Here is a 15,896-nt window from a genome sequence, read left to right on the forward strand (position 1 = left end):
AATGCATAATGACAAATAAAAAGAAAAGTTAAAAATTCATATAAACACAAAACTAACAGAGTGAAGAATAAACAAACAAACTTGAGGGAAAACGAAAATGGTTGAGTATTGAATGGGAATATAAGCGGTTGCCTGATGAAAGCGACTGGCACAAGATTCGTGAAAGCCATTTTTGTTTAAAGCCAAAAAATGAAAGAAAAAATTTCTGATTTCCAGCAAAACGACGAAGATTATGTTTAAAACAAGAAAACCCGTTAACTTTGGCTGCACCGAAGCTATAATATTCTTCAAAGGTGCATTTTTTATAGCATTAGGGAGTATGAGAGGAGCTTAATCTTGATATTGATTGGTCAGTTTATATGGCAGCTATATGCTATAGTGGCACAAGGACCTTAGGTCCGTTTATATGGCAGCTATATGCTATAGTGGTCTGATCTAAACGGGTTCTTCGGAGACTGTAGGTAAGTATTGACTAATAATCTAAAAATTTCATGAAGATACCTCGTGAAATGAAAAAGTACTCCGTACAAGGACCTTAGTACGTTCGGTCAGTTTATATAGCAGCTATATGCTGTAGTCCTCCGATCTGAACAATTTCTTCGGATATTGTAGGTATGCATTATATAATGATCTGTGAGAAATTTCGACCTTTTCGAATAAAAAGTTTTTCGTACAAGGGCTTGAGTACGAGCGGTCAGTTTGTATGACAACTATCTTTTCTAGTGGCCCGATCGGAACAATTTCTTCAAAGGTTGTAGCTATGCATTGACTAATAATTTCAGCCAAATTTCGTGGAGACACTTCCTCAAATGAAAAAGCATTCCATACAAGGGCCTGTGTTCGATTGGCTAGTTTGTATGGCAGCTACCTCTTCTATTGTTCCGATCTTAATAATTTCTTCGGAGTTTGTAGCTATGCAATGTCTAATAATCTATGCGAAATTCCATGAAGATACCTTGTTAATAAAAAAGTATTCCGTACAAGGGCCTGAGTTCGATCGGTCAGTTTGTATGGCAGCTATCTTTCCTGGAGGTCCAATCCGAACGATTTATTCGGAGCTTATAGCCATGCATTGAATAATGATCTGTGTAGAATTTCGTCAAGATACCTTGCCAAATAAATAAAGTATTCTTTAAATGTACACACAAATATGCGCCTAAATGTATACTACAGATGTAAAAGATTAGCTTATCGGCACACTCTAAAATGTAATAAAAATGCTTCTGTTTAAAAATTAAGTTTTCGGCACCAACTCCCTATACATTTATGAAGAAGTCTTCCCATAAAACTCCATAAAACCAAGTCTTCTCTATGTTTTGCATACTTATTTGCGCCAACAAGTTTCTCAAAGACCCTTATTGTAGTAAGCGAAAGGGTTTTACGCATCTTAATGCATCTTCAAACACTTGAGTCAAGTTGACTCATCCTCTATAGCACTGAAGGACTGTTGCTTCACCGTCTTTTGTTTTTCTTGTTCAACACACTTTTCTAGCATAGTTTCCGGCGCATATTTCCACTTTGTTTGCGCTTACGAGCAACTAAAAGTGCCGCATCGTAAAGTGTGACCGCGCTATGAGCAAAAACGCCTTGGTTGACAAATGAAGATATTTTTATATGCGCGACCATGCCGGACAGTGGCGCCGGAATGTATGCTGTGCAAAAGCAAAAAAACGCATCAGTTTGTTATGGCATACTTCTTTTGTACTTGGGAAAGTGTTGGAAAGGAGCGGGGATGTTGAAATTGCTGGTAATGGCAAAATATATGTAAAAATTAAATTTTGTGGCATGTTTTATATAACAGGCATAAAAAGTTGTTTTGGTCGTCAAATTATTGTCAGTAATTTTTTCGATATTTTTCACGTTTAAGCGTGAATGAAATCGTGTTTTAATTTAATAAAGAAAAAAACTTACGAAGCTTACGAAGTTTGATAATCGAAGTTTATAGTTTTTGATTTTGTTATCAAGTTTCAATGTCGTTTATTTTGTCGTTTTCTTTATAAACGTTTTCGTAATTGAAATTCTTGCCTTATATATTTAAAAAATTAAAGTTTTTGAAATTGAAAAGCTTACGAAGTTTCATAATCGAAGTTTCAAATATTAATATTATTTTAATTTATTTAGTCAAATTCTTTTACACTGATGAATGTTTTGAAAGTTTAAGAAAATAAAGTTTTCGAAATTTATTTTTAATTCAGAAAATTACTTCTGAACTTTTTTTATTGGAAATCATTGAACAAAGATACTTTCTGCTTAAAATATTCTTCAATTTTCCTATAAATCTGCACTCTGTAATAGGAGTTTCGAGAACGAGCTTTGGCTGAGGTTTAAAAGCTTCTCAAATTCAAAATAGAAACGTAGAAATTTCTTAAATTAATTTCATGATTTTTTTTTTTAATTTTTCACACAATTCTTCCACATTTTTCCACTCTATTTCCTTGAAAAAACAAAAATGCACGGCTTACATTGTTTACATAACGCTGAAGTCATGTCCTCTGACATCTATACAAGCACAAACGCAACTTGCGCAAGAAAAAATAACGAGTAACTCATTAAAATGGTGATGACATGCAAATGGCATTTCGCACTGTTGCAACATGTTGCAAATAATGCATTAGCATATAAAAAACTCATTAGAGATTTGCAACAAAATTTAACGCGTCGACGGTAGGGGCTGAGGGAGTAAAGATAACATAGCAGGCATGTCCATGATGACATGGGAGAAATAGGTTAAAATACTCATTCGAATGCACTGCATTATTTGTAATACGAAAGTGTTAAAAGAAATACAGAAATAGACACGCGTTGAAGGAAAGTGCAGAAATGGCGTACAGTCTTTAGTATACAAAAACAATGTAACATTAGCCAGGGTTGAGTTAATGTATCAACATCATGCTGTTGTCGTTTGATAGATAATCCAGGCATGGAAATAATATTGAGCCGTGATTAAAAGTGGAAGAAAAATAAAAAAGAAACGATCTAATTTTAATCTTTATAACCCACTGGGAACCTTTATAAAGTAATGTTTCTCTATTTCGAATTTGAAACCAGATTTATCAGTCTAAGGCCTGTAAGAAAGTCAGCTTTTCAGCTGAAATTTCAACCGGCTGACACATATGACGTTCTTAGAATAAAATTCATATGATATTTAGTTAGCCTTAACCTTCAGGTATCGACAGCGAGGCCGCAGAGTCTGTTAAAATTCGCATCAAGCACAGGCATCCTAAAGGATGACTACATACTCCTCTCAGACTTAGTAAGCGAACTCCATCTGGTATCTCAAAGGACCAAACTTGTCTATGCCTGACTTACATATTGGCCTACGAGATTAACCTAACCTAACCTGACCTAACCTTCAACAGGCGCGTGTGTAAATTTGACAGCTGTCGGATCAATAGTTTGTGAGTTATATGATTTTGAGAGAAGCAATTTCTATTCGGAAAAAGGAAAATTAACCATCCAGGATTAGTATACAAGGTTTGGACGTGATGACATGAGCACCGAAGACGGTGACACAGTGGCCGCCCAACAGAGATTGCTGTCGACGAAAACTTCAAAGAAGTCAAGTGAAGTTGTTCGAGATAACTGAGACTCTAAAACAAACAATATAATAATATCTAAGGAACGTATTGGATATATTGTGAATGAATATTTGGGTGTGAGAAACCTCTGCAAAGTCGTTGCCATGTGAGCTCGCTTTTGACCGAAATTTAAAAGAACAATAGGTGATTCGAAGCAGTCCTTGGAGATGTTTAAGCATAATATACCCGAGTTTTTGCATCAACATGTGACAACGGATGAAACATGGTTCCAACATTTCACTCTGAGGTACAATCGACCGTCATACGAGTGAACTGCACACGATGAACCCGTTCCAAAGCGTGAAAAAACTTAACAGTCGGCTGATAAGTTTATGGCGTTGCATTTTAGGATGCGCAGGGAATATTCTTTATTGACTATCTTAGGAAAAGAAGGATCATCAACAGCGACTATCATATAAACGTTATATGACTGTTTGAAAGACGAAATCGCCAAACAACGGCCGCATTTGAAGAATAAGAAAGTGCTGTTTCACCAAGCCAATGCACCGTGTCACAAGTCAGTGAAAACTACGACAAAAATCTGTGAATTGGACTTCGCATAGCTTGCGCTTCCACCATATTCCCCAGAACTGGTCCTCAGCGACTGTTTCCCGTTCTCAGATCTCAAAAGAACGCTCGAAGAAGAAGAAATTTTCGTCGGATGAAGTGGTGATCATTGAAACTGAGGCCTATTTTGAAGCACAGCACAAATGGTACAACAAAAATGGTATTGAAAAGTTGGAGCGTCGCTATAATCAGTGTAACACGGTTGAAGGGAACTATGTTGAATAAAAAAACGAATTTTGCCTTGAAGTTAATTTTGTTGTATAAAAAAACGAAATGTTTTTTTCAAAGAAATGTTATACTATGGTAGGTCAATTGATCTGTCAGTCGCTTGGTTTTAAAGATATCGATCTGAAATTTTGCAAGTGTTCTTTGTTCATCAAGGAGCTGCTTATTTGTTGGAACCGACGTTATCGGACCACTATAGCATATATCTGCCATACAAATTGAACGAGCGGGAATCGAGCGCTTGTATGGAAAGTTCTACATTTGCTGAGATATCTTCATGAAATTCGGCATAGATTATTATCCGAGACAGTGCTATAATCTCTGAAGAACTTGTCCAGATTGAGTTACTATAGCATATAGCTGCCATACAAACTGAACGATCAAAGTTCTTGTAAGGAAGCATTTGTATTTGTGAGGGATATTACAGCTACGGTTCAGCCGAAGTTTACATACTTTCTTGTTTTAGTCTAAGAATGTAATAACTCAAAAAACTCAAATAATTACTAAAAGAAATTCCGTAACGCAGGAGGCATCATCAAAATGTGAGGGCACGCATAGATGCATATAACTACTCCTGCAACGGACTAAGACTTTCGGGTAGTTGTTTTGGATATACCAGAATTTATGTTAGCAAAGCAGAAACCGCAGTCTAAAATTAATTTGTGGCGTTGTAAAATTAAAAGTTAGTACAAAAACTATATGCATGGCTAAGGCATTCATAAAAACCACATGCCATAAAAATTTTTTCTCATAAAAAGTTATTTGACTTTTAAAGTGTAATAAAAAACATATCTAAAACCACATATCCTTTTGCTAACTCATTAAAAACTGGAAAGGACGCACACATACATAGATATAAGTTGGAAATTTTAATAAATGACAATTGTGGCTGCAGCGTACATTTTAAGCAATAAGCGTAATTTCACATGCGTCTCCTGCCGCTGCTGCCGCCAGAACGGCTTCATGCTCGCTGATTTCTGTCTCATTTAAGCCTTGACATGTTGACAATTTGCAGTTGGCTGACAACTACATACACACACATTGCTCACATACATACGGAAGTATATAGATAGTATATATGTATACATACATATACATATTAATATACATGTACATATATAAATGCTGCATGTGCCATTGTTTGCTATGTAATGAGCGGCTCCTCGTGCGTTGGCTGCAATGTGACCCCAGTTTTTAATAGTTTCCGTTTGTTTCCGGTAATGACAGCCAGCAAAGGCAGCACGTCCTTGCCCGAGGGTGCTGTGCTTCGCATCTTTGTTGTATTAGTGTGTCGATATTGACTTATGTGGTGCAGCAGTTGACATGTCAGCGCTGCAATAGAAGCGGGAGCAAAAATTTATTAAAGAAATAGTACCGTTAGCAAGCCCTTCGCACATAATTACGGGCTCTAGTATGACCTCGTTATGCTGCAGTCCAAAAAAATACATTTCCACTTAAAATTTTTCGCTCAGTGCAGCCTGCTCGTCACATGCTACTCGCTCGCATACGCACACGTGCCTGGTAAAATTGAAATTCCATGCGAAGCATTGATCCTTTTAAACTTTCATCAGCCTCCCAAAGGCATTTTGTCAACTGTGTGCTTGTTGTTGTTGTTGGCTCATATTGTTATGCTGCTCAACTTTCTTGCGGTGATAACAGTTCTTGTTGCTGTTGTTTTCCCATGCTGCAAAGTCTGTTATTGCCATTGTTGTGCTGTGTTGTTGTTGTTGTAATATTAATCGACATTTTTGCTCACGCATAAATACACGTGCAGCAGCAGCAATTGTTGTGCCTTTTGTTGTCCTTAATCGCATTTGTAAGCAGCACTTTGTGGCGGCGGCGCAGCTGCTTGGAATGCCACTGGTTAACCCTGAATTGTTGCATACTTCGAGGCGTGTATGCGTGAAATTCGATAAAGTTAAGACATATTTTGTTATACGCAATTAAATTCAGTGTATGTTCGTACACTTACAAGATCAGAATTTAGTACAGAGCATGACAGTCGAGAGGAGCACACCTGTGGCTTGAAATTTTTGAAAAGTGGGCATGGTTGCGCTCTCAATTATTTAATACAATATGTATGTATAACAAAAACTACCAAAACAACAATCAGGCATACTTAATGACGAGAATCTTACCAACATTTCTTGAACCATAGAAAGTGGTTGAAATCGTTAATAATCACAACCATTCTCCATAAAAAGGTTAGGTTCAAAAAAAAAAGCTAAAAAATAACTATCTGAGGATTAATGACAGCTCATAAAATTTTAACATGAATATTATAAGCTAGGTCCACATCGGTATAAAAATTGAACAACAAACGTCGTACCATCCACTTTTGGTAGAATTTCCACACCCCAGTAATCTCAGTAACTCCTCGACCGATTTCAACCAAATTTGGTGCATAACATTATCTTGACAATCTAATCTTATAGCTTGAAAATGAGCGAAATCGGCCTTAAACCACGCTTTTTAACAAGCTAGTCGAAAAAATCCTTTCGTATTTCGTCAATAGATGTCGTTGCAGTCGTATATCTCCAATGTTACCAATCACATTGTCATAACATACAGTGTTGGAAACTTGAGATTGTAGGCTTCCTTTAACCAAAAAAAAGTAAATAAAATTAGGCGAAGTTGAAAAAAAGTTGCAGCTGTTCAAAAATTAATGAAAATAATGAAGAAATTCGCTATATTTTGAAATTTTTGTATAAAAAAGGGAAGAATGCCACGCAAGTCACTGATGATATTTATGAAGTTTTCGGAGACGATGCAGTATCAGTTCGTGTAGCACAACAATGATTCGCTCGCTTCCGTTCTGGAAATTTTGATGTGAAAGAGGCACCTCGCTTTGTTCGACATATTGTTGAAAAAGTCGATGAAATTATGGAAAAGATTGAACAGGATCGTCACATAGGAATCCATGACATAGCTAAGGAACTTAACATTCATAATCAAACGGGTTTGAACCATTTAAAAAAGATTGGCTACCAAAAGAAGCTCGATGTTTGGGTACCATAGGAATCTGTGAAAAAATTAATGAACCGAACTAACATCTGCGATTCTTTGCTGAAACGAAATGAATCGAACCATATCTGAACAAATAGTAACAGGAGACGAAAAGTGGATCAAGTACGACAATAATGTGAGAAAAAGATAATGGTTCAAACGTGGTGAAGTTCAGCAAATGGTCGCATAGCCATGATTGACGCCTCGAAAAGTTATGCTGAGTGTTTGGTAGGATTGGAAAGAAATCATACACTATGAGCTGCTCCAGCCTCTTCGAACGATTGATTCTACATTTTACTGTCAATCACCGATGAGGTTGAAGCAAGCAATCGAATAAAAACGGCCAGAACTGATAAAGAGAAAGGGCTTCGTCTGTCATTAGGACAACGCTAGACGACGCACATCTTTGATGACTCGGCAAAAACTGGAAGAGCTTGGGTGGGAAGTTTTGACTCATCCACCATATAGCCCTGACCTTACAGCATGGGACTACCGTTTGTTTCGGTCAAAGCAGAACTCTCTTAACGGAATAAAGTTGGCTTCAAGAGAAGCCTGTGAAAAGTTTGACACTGATGACTCTAGCGGAAAAATGGCAAAAAGTGGTCGACCAAAATGGTACATATTAACAAATTTGATTAGAAATATGAAAATAATTTTTCGACTACCCAATATATAAAATCTGAAAATATTTCCAGGCCTGTTTTTTTTATACTTTAAATTATTTCCAGACCAGTTTTTGGTACCTTAACCAGGATACATTAACCAGAAGGAAACGTTGGAGTCTCTTAATGATCAGTGTGCCGAGCTGAGTCATGTTAGCTATCTCTGTCTGTCCGTCTGGTTTTGATATATCGATCTGAATCTCCATTTCTCCCTCAAGACGCTGCACATTTAGCGGAACCGCGGGTATGGGACCACTATAGCATATGTACTATACTATACTATACTATATTATATAAAATGAACGATCAAACGCAATGTTTGTATGAAAAACTTTTTTATTTGAGTAGATATCTTCACGAAATTCGGCATAGAGACATCGCTATAATCTCTGAAGAACTTGTTTAGATTGGACTATTAAATCAAAATTAAGTCTTTGTATGGAAAATTTTTTGATTTATCAAGATATTCTCACGGAATTGAGCTGAGTATTATTCAAGAAAGCTCTCTGAATCTCTGAAGAACTTGTTTAGATTGGACTACCATAAGAGATAGTTGCCATATAAAATGAACGATCGCAATCAAGAGCTTGTATAAAAAACTGTTTCATTTGAAGAGATATCTTCACGAAATTCGGTAAGGGTTATTGCCTAAGTCAATAATACAATCTCCAAAGATATTGTTCAGATCGGTCTACTATAGCATATAGCTGCCATACAAACTGAACGATCAAAATCAAGTGCTTGTATCGAAAATATTTTTATTTGACAAGACATCGCACGAAATTTTGCAAATATTATTTTCCGGCCGAAATCAAGCTGCTGTTGTAAGTTTTTTTGGGTAAAAAATTTAAACTTTGTTATAAGAAAATAATTACTTTTTAATTTAATTTTATATTAAAAATTCTGCACTATCTACCAAGTGCGTAATTAAGCAGCCTTCCATGAAATTTTCTCAGCAATCATTTTAGCTGTATCCAATACGCGTACATACTAATTAAAATCAACCTTGCGGCGCAGTGCAGTCATCAAAGTGTCATTAAGTCGCAGCTACTCCCAGCGGTAAGGAAAATAGATCACAACGCTATTGAGCCAAACTGATTAAATTCAAAGCAAATTACTAACGACTGGTGCTTAAGGGATTTAACGCAGCAAAAAGTATAGCTAAGAACACAGTACGAGTGCTATGAACACAGTATGAGTTTCACTGCTAATTTATTTAGAAAAAAAGGTAAAATTTAATTAAAAAACATTGAAACATGACGCAAGCATATATGCAGCTGATTACTACAAGCCACTTCAAATAAAATTGGCAAACAGTTGCTATGCTATTTCACTACTTTTATGCTAATTGTGGCATACTTTAAGGCGTGGGCGCTTCTAAGTGCCACATAACACTTTTTTCAACTTGCGCTGGTTTGTGCAATCACTACCACCAATTACAGACAATTTTACGGCACAATCGTTGGCATCCTGCCACACTGCCGTGTGTAGCGATTTGCCGCAAATACGAATATTATTGCCCGCGCCATTGCTATTGTGGCTGGCTTTACTTTCTATTGTTTTTGGTATCGTTTTTGCAATTGTTTCGCTATCATTTTGTTATGTCTGACTGACTGCAAACAAATTAATTCAATTTCGTATTTCGCCGCTACGCACGCAACGCACGGCAGCCAGCTAGCTGGGGGTTGCCTGCTGAAAGTTAGCGTTGCGCTGTCCGGAAATCAGTCATTCTGTCAGTCAGATAAGCGAAGCGCCAAATCAATGCTTTCAATCACGACAATTTGACGTTATCAGCATACGAAATGCCAAATCGTAGGATTTCAATTAATCAATACGGAATGGTTAGTGTATATATTTGCAGTAAATATTATCTCTCTCTCTCTGTGTGCTTGTGTGTGTGTTTGGCTTATTGTAAACATTGCGCACTTTCATTTAGACTTTGATTGAGCGAAATTTAATTGCAAATAATAAAATAGATTTAATTATTGTTGCTAATTGCTTGCGCGCTGAGGCGGGTTTGGGTTGGTGGAGGCGTATACGTAACGCATACTTCAGCTACTTCAACTTCATACTTCAATGCCTATTGCCAGCAGATATTTATGCTCATTTTATTAAAGTGCGCGCCTATATGTCGCAGTGATAATTGTTACTTCAGCTTACATAACGGCAAATAAAATTTTGTTCATCCCGCACCAAATTCTTGCATTTCATCTCACAAATTTCAGCATTTTTGCCAACGTTTGGCCTTAAGCCTTTTGGAAGCAGTGTAGCGCACGTGCTTGGCCTACAAAATGTTATGTATTTTGTGGCCATTTTGCATTTGTAATTTAATTTTGCTAATTTGATGGGCAAATTGTCAACCAGCGATGCTTTTAGAAGAGGGAAAAAGCAATAGAGATTCAATTTGCCAATGAAAACTTATTTTACATGTATTTTTGGTTTGGCTCAGCTCGTTGAATATATTTTGATGCTCATGTTGCAGTTATGTGTGAGAAATATGAATCTCGGAGTAGAAATAAACTTAAGAAAGAGCCTTGCGATAAGTACTGCGTATAACCGCTAAAGGGCGCCATTATCTATAATTCTCACAACAATCCCTACAGCACCAGGAGTCTACATACATAACCTGAAGGAACCCGATTTTTTATCCGGTCAAGGACTGTCAACTGCCTCTGTCTACAACACCAACAACAACAACAACATAATTGTCATTAGCGCTTTATTGTAGACGGCTATTGCCGAAAGTTCAGAGGAATCTGGCCAAAATTATTGTTTGACCGCCTATGGGATCGGCTGTATCGTGGATTTAAAAAAATTGAACACAATATTCTCCGCACTTTGGATTGTTGTGAAAGATAAATCGCGCAGTGAAATCAAGGAACGCTTGGATGTTGTCTATGTCGCTGTCTGTCGTCGAAAATTGGTCTGACGAGTTTCATCCCTTTTTGGTGAGCTACAACCGGAATCCAACAAAAAAGGTTACCAAGGTGAGGAATGTGGCAAACGTCCCTAAACTCTTTGGAAAATATGCTGGCTTGGACAGTAAGAATTGAACTGCGACAGCCCAAACTTTGTTAGCCGAACGGATACAGATTTTGTACCGTCAAAAGCAAGTCAATTTGGCAGCAGTTCTCAAAGATATTTGCGGAACGTAATCTCTTTGGAAGACTGCCTGCTGGCTTGAACAGTAGGTATCTGAATAAACTACGTATCCGGCTGGTTCTGCGACCGCCCGGTCTTTGTCAGTTGCGCGGATGCGGAGTTTGTACCGACAAAGGCAAGTCAATTCGGCAGCTGCCCTTAAAGATATTTGCGGAAGGCCGTTTACCGTTACAAATTTATTACCAGGTACCCTGCTTGAAATGTTGGACAACAAACGCAACCACAGGACCAATTTAAAGCCTCTGTCTCCTTTCGTTACCCTCGGCGAAACATGGATCCATTGATACAAATCGAAGATCAAGTACCATTCGAAACTATGGACTTCGCCCATGTTGTTTCAGGCATTCATAATGCGTGGTCTACATCAAATCCTGGCCTATTTTGCAGGGGTCAAGTGTGTACTAAAAACAGACTATATAAGGATATCTATCGGAGAATAGTAGAGTGATAGTCTTAAGAGATTCTTGATAAAGCGTGGGCCAAGGAACAATCGAAACAGAGGACTTCGCCCTACAAACCTACTCCAAAGAAGTTGAAGACTGCACTATCGGTCGGAAAAGTGATGTAACAGGGGTCAATGTAGTTATCATTCTAAACGCAGACTATATTAAAAAATCTATCCGAGAATGGTTGAACACGATCGAAGCCTGCGCTCGAGGCAATAACATTCTTGTAGTCAAGCGTAGTATTTCAAAATCAATAGAGGCCTTGGTTAACGCCTTATCTTAGATGATAACATTCTAAAGATTCAGAGCAGCTTCATAACCTATATGTGGTGGTGTGACATATCGCACGTGCCACACAATTTAATTTTCATGGCAAAGTACATAAATGCTCTCAAAGTTATGCCAATGAAAATAAATAAGCTCTATCTTGTTAACTCCACAAACTAAACTGATTATCTGGCGGCAAGAAAGAAGAAATATGCCGCAGAAATTGAAAGAGAATGCAATAAAAGCTGCCTCGCATCGCAATTTCCGCCACAATCTAATTGGCTAACAGGCTGACACACACACACACCAATAACACATATGAAGAATGAGGCAAAGGTACTAGCAGCTGCCAGCGTTGGAACTTTATTACCTTGAGAGGAGGCGAGCTGGTCGACGGTGTCTTGTGGTTGCGTCATAGCGCTGGCGGCGCTGCAACATAACTGTGTGTATATGTATTTGTACGTATGGTCAATAAATTTGTTTTCACTACTTTTCACCTGCTGTCATATGGCTCTACTTTAGACTGCTAATGATGCTGATGTCAGACGTTGATGGCTCGTTGTGTGGATGATGTTTGGTTGAAAGGGCGTGACAATTTTCGGCATGTTGTTGGCGGTGTAGAGGTGTAATGTAGTGGTAGTAGAGAGTATGAATAAGCAGCACGTTTCAAGGCGGCTAAATGAAGTCATCATTCGGGTATGAAATGGGTACTTCGAATGTTGCCAAACATTTTTATTTCCCTTTTTGGCTAAATAATGGGTAATACTAGCTGCAAGTCTTGAAAGAAGTTAAAGTAAATGTGAAGAAATCTACAGAAAAAATTTTAAAATTTTTGTAGATGCTTGCCACGTGCTTAAAATTTTTATTACAAACGTTTTGATAAGTTTAATATTTTTTTTTTATTAAAAATAAACAGGAGGACTTTAAAAAAGGTGTTTAACGCAGCTATAGAAAAAAAGATTGCCACATATATATAAATTGTTAATCAATTTAATGTTGCCATTGAGGCAACAGAGAAAAATATACCGAGGAAGCAACATAATATAAGTATTAAACAATAAAGGAAAAAGAAAAAAAAAATTTCAGGAGAGTTGCCACCTTTTTATAATTTTCAATTCAATAGTTTGGTTAAACAACTAAAACAATAATATAACATCTTTCCAATCAAACTATTAAAAAAAGAAGTTGCCACATTTCAATAAAGTTATTTTTATTAAAAATGTACAGGCTTAGAAAATTGTAAATATTTGATAAAACGGTACAACATAAGATGGATATAAAACCATGAAGTTTAGAAAAAGCTTGCAGTTGAAACATTTTTGGGGGAGTGTTGCCACCCATTTAGTTGCGGTTGATAATATTTAAGGGTTGTCCCCCAATTAAAATTTTTAATTTAATAGTTTTGTTAAATAACTATGATGTTTCCAATCCAACTATTAAAAAGGAGGTTGCCACACTTTAATTTTTTGTATTTATAAAAATTTACAAATTTAGGAAATAGTAAATATTTGTTTAAAGGGAACAACATAACATAGGTATAAAATAAAAAGTCTGCACTTGATAACTTTTGAGGAGTGTTGCCACCTATTTAAAATTTCCATTTCAATAGTTTCGTTAAAATTAAATAATTTCTACAACCAAAATAAAATTACACAATGTTAAAAAATTTTCAATCCAGCTATTAAAAAAAAAAAGGTTGCCACCAAATTATTTTTTTTAATTTCCATTAAAAAAAAAAATTAAAATTTTTTTGCAGCCTTTGGAAATATGTAGCAAATATTTGCTAAAATTAAATACCATATCATGGTATAAAACAATAAATTTGAGGAGTGTTGCCACCTATAATATTTAAAATATAATAATAATTAAATATAATTTAATAATAAAAAATTTGAATAAATTTGTGCAGATTTAGGAAATAATTTTTAATTTTTGATAATGAAGCACCATCAGACTTGACAAAATATTTTGAGAAGCGTTGCCATCTGTTTAAAACTTTCAATAGTAAGATTGATTAATTTTTGCAACTAAAACTAATTTAATTAATACTAAAAAAGTTTTTTGATGCAACTATTTAAAAAAAATTATAAAAAAAAATTTATTTAATAAAAAATTAATAAAAAAATTTTATTAAAATTAAAAAATATGATAAAAAATTGTATTAAAATTTTATTAAAAAATTTTATTAAAAATTTTGTTTATTAAATTAATTTGATAAAATAAATAAAATATTTGCATATTGGCAAAATATTACAGGTCTATTCATCCTGTCCTTCATTGTAGTGGGTTTACTGGCTTGAAAAAAAATTAATTTATATTCAATAAATTTTATTTAAATTATTTAAGTTAATCTTACTTCTCCTTCAATAAAATGTGACAAGTGAAATCAATAAGTTCACATTATTTCCGTCATAGTTCAAATACATGCCACCTAAGTTAATACGTCGTTATTGATTTTTAATAAGAAGAAATAGCAATGGAAATTGTGTCAACGTCGCAGTTGCAATATGCTCGCTTTCTCATCATTATTATTGAATTCATTACGACTTCGTTTACATGCATTATTCTTGTGGGCATTAGCACGCTGTCAGGACTTGCACAAGCCCATATATCAATCTAACAAGGAAGTAGTCATTATTGGTTACCTTTAACTCCTTCCAACGTTTGCCCGCAAGCGCAGTCTTTTAGCGATACCGCAAAGGAATTAGAATGAGAAGCCTTTCGTAGATGCCCAACATTTGCTTTGGCAGGCAACATATTACCATCGCATAGGGAGCCAACCACAGTTACAGTCTGCATTGTAATAACACTGCTGCAAAATCATGAAATGCAATGAAAATAACAATAACAGTCATTTTTATTATATACACACACGCACGGATGCATATGTAGTGATTTTTATTTTTATGCCGTTGCTTGCTGAAATAGTGCGTGGGGTGTGCATATAAAATAATTACAGGTAGGCAATATTGTTATAGACAAGATACTACAGTTGGTTGCAAAAGTTGGCATGCGAAGTTGACATTTTTTGGTTAATAATCATCGAAATAGTTCTACAAAAAATAAAATAAAAAGGAACATTAAAAAAAAAAAAAACAAATTGTCAAAAATAATTAATAAAATTAAAAAATTTGAAAATAATATAAAAAAAATTACAATAATTTAAAATAAGAAATAAAAAAGTTAAATTAATAAATTAAAAAATTGAAAAAAAAATTTAAAATTGCAAAAATTTAAAATTTAAAATAAGAAATTAAAAAGTAAAAAAAAAAAATATTGAAAAAATAACCAAAAATTTTAAATAAAAAATTTTAATTAAAAAAATGTCAAAATTTTAAATATAAAAGTGTTCACTCTTTCCCAATTAAAAGAAAAAATATAATAAAATAAAATGTGTAAAAATATTAAAATTTTTTTTTACATTGAGGGCGTTTTCCACCCCAAAATGGCGGAAGTTTTTTTGTGGAAAATAGCAGTTTTCACTTTAAATGGCCGCTAAAAATTTTTTAAATAAAAAAAAAATTATCATAGAACGATAAGAAGAGTATATCATTATAATTTTACTAATTTTTCTTGGTTTTTTTATTTTCGGATAATTTCTAGCCGAGTTATGGTGAACACCGCAAAAAAATTTTTTCTCAAGACGTTCTGGGAGAAGCTCTCTTACCTACATATGCTTCAATATTTCTGCGTGAAAAAAGTACCCTACATTGTCAAAAGTGTGCTCAATAATATACAAAAGGTCCGAATAAAATTAATCAATCCATATTTAAGAAATAAATTCGCAAAAAAGTCTTTTGGTTTTACCTTAAAAACCTTACAGTTTTACAATTGTAAAAAATATCAAAAATAATATATAAAAAATGTGACTTTTTTCCTAGTTTAGTCATTGCATTAATAATACGAAACAGATGTCAATCCTTAAGTAACGCAAATGTTATTTGCAATATAGGAGAATCTAATGATAAGGAGTGTGTCTCTGC

The 15,896-nt window shown here is 35.0% G+C and overlaps 1 protein-coding gene across 7 annotated transcripts in view; it reads left to right on the top strand.

The window, feature by feature from the left end:
* LOC105228476 (probable phospholipid-transporting ATPase IA) overlaps nucleotides 1-15,896 on the top strand; it is a 118,816-nt gene that overhangs the window by 23,614 nt on the left and 79,306 nt on the right. The gene's annotated exons all lie outside the window — the stretch shown is intronic.

The sequence above is a fragment of the Bactrocera dorsalis genome, chromosome 3 (assembly GCF_023373825.1).
Source record: "Bactrocera dorsalis isolate Fly_Bdor chromosome 3, ASM2337382v1, whole genome shotgun sequence".
Lineage (NCBI taxonomy): Eukaryota > Metazoa > Arthropoda > Insecta > Diptera > Tephritidae > Bactrocera > Bactrocera dorsalis.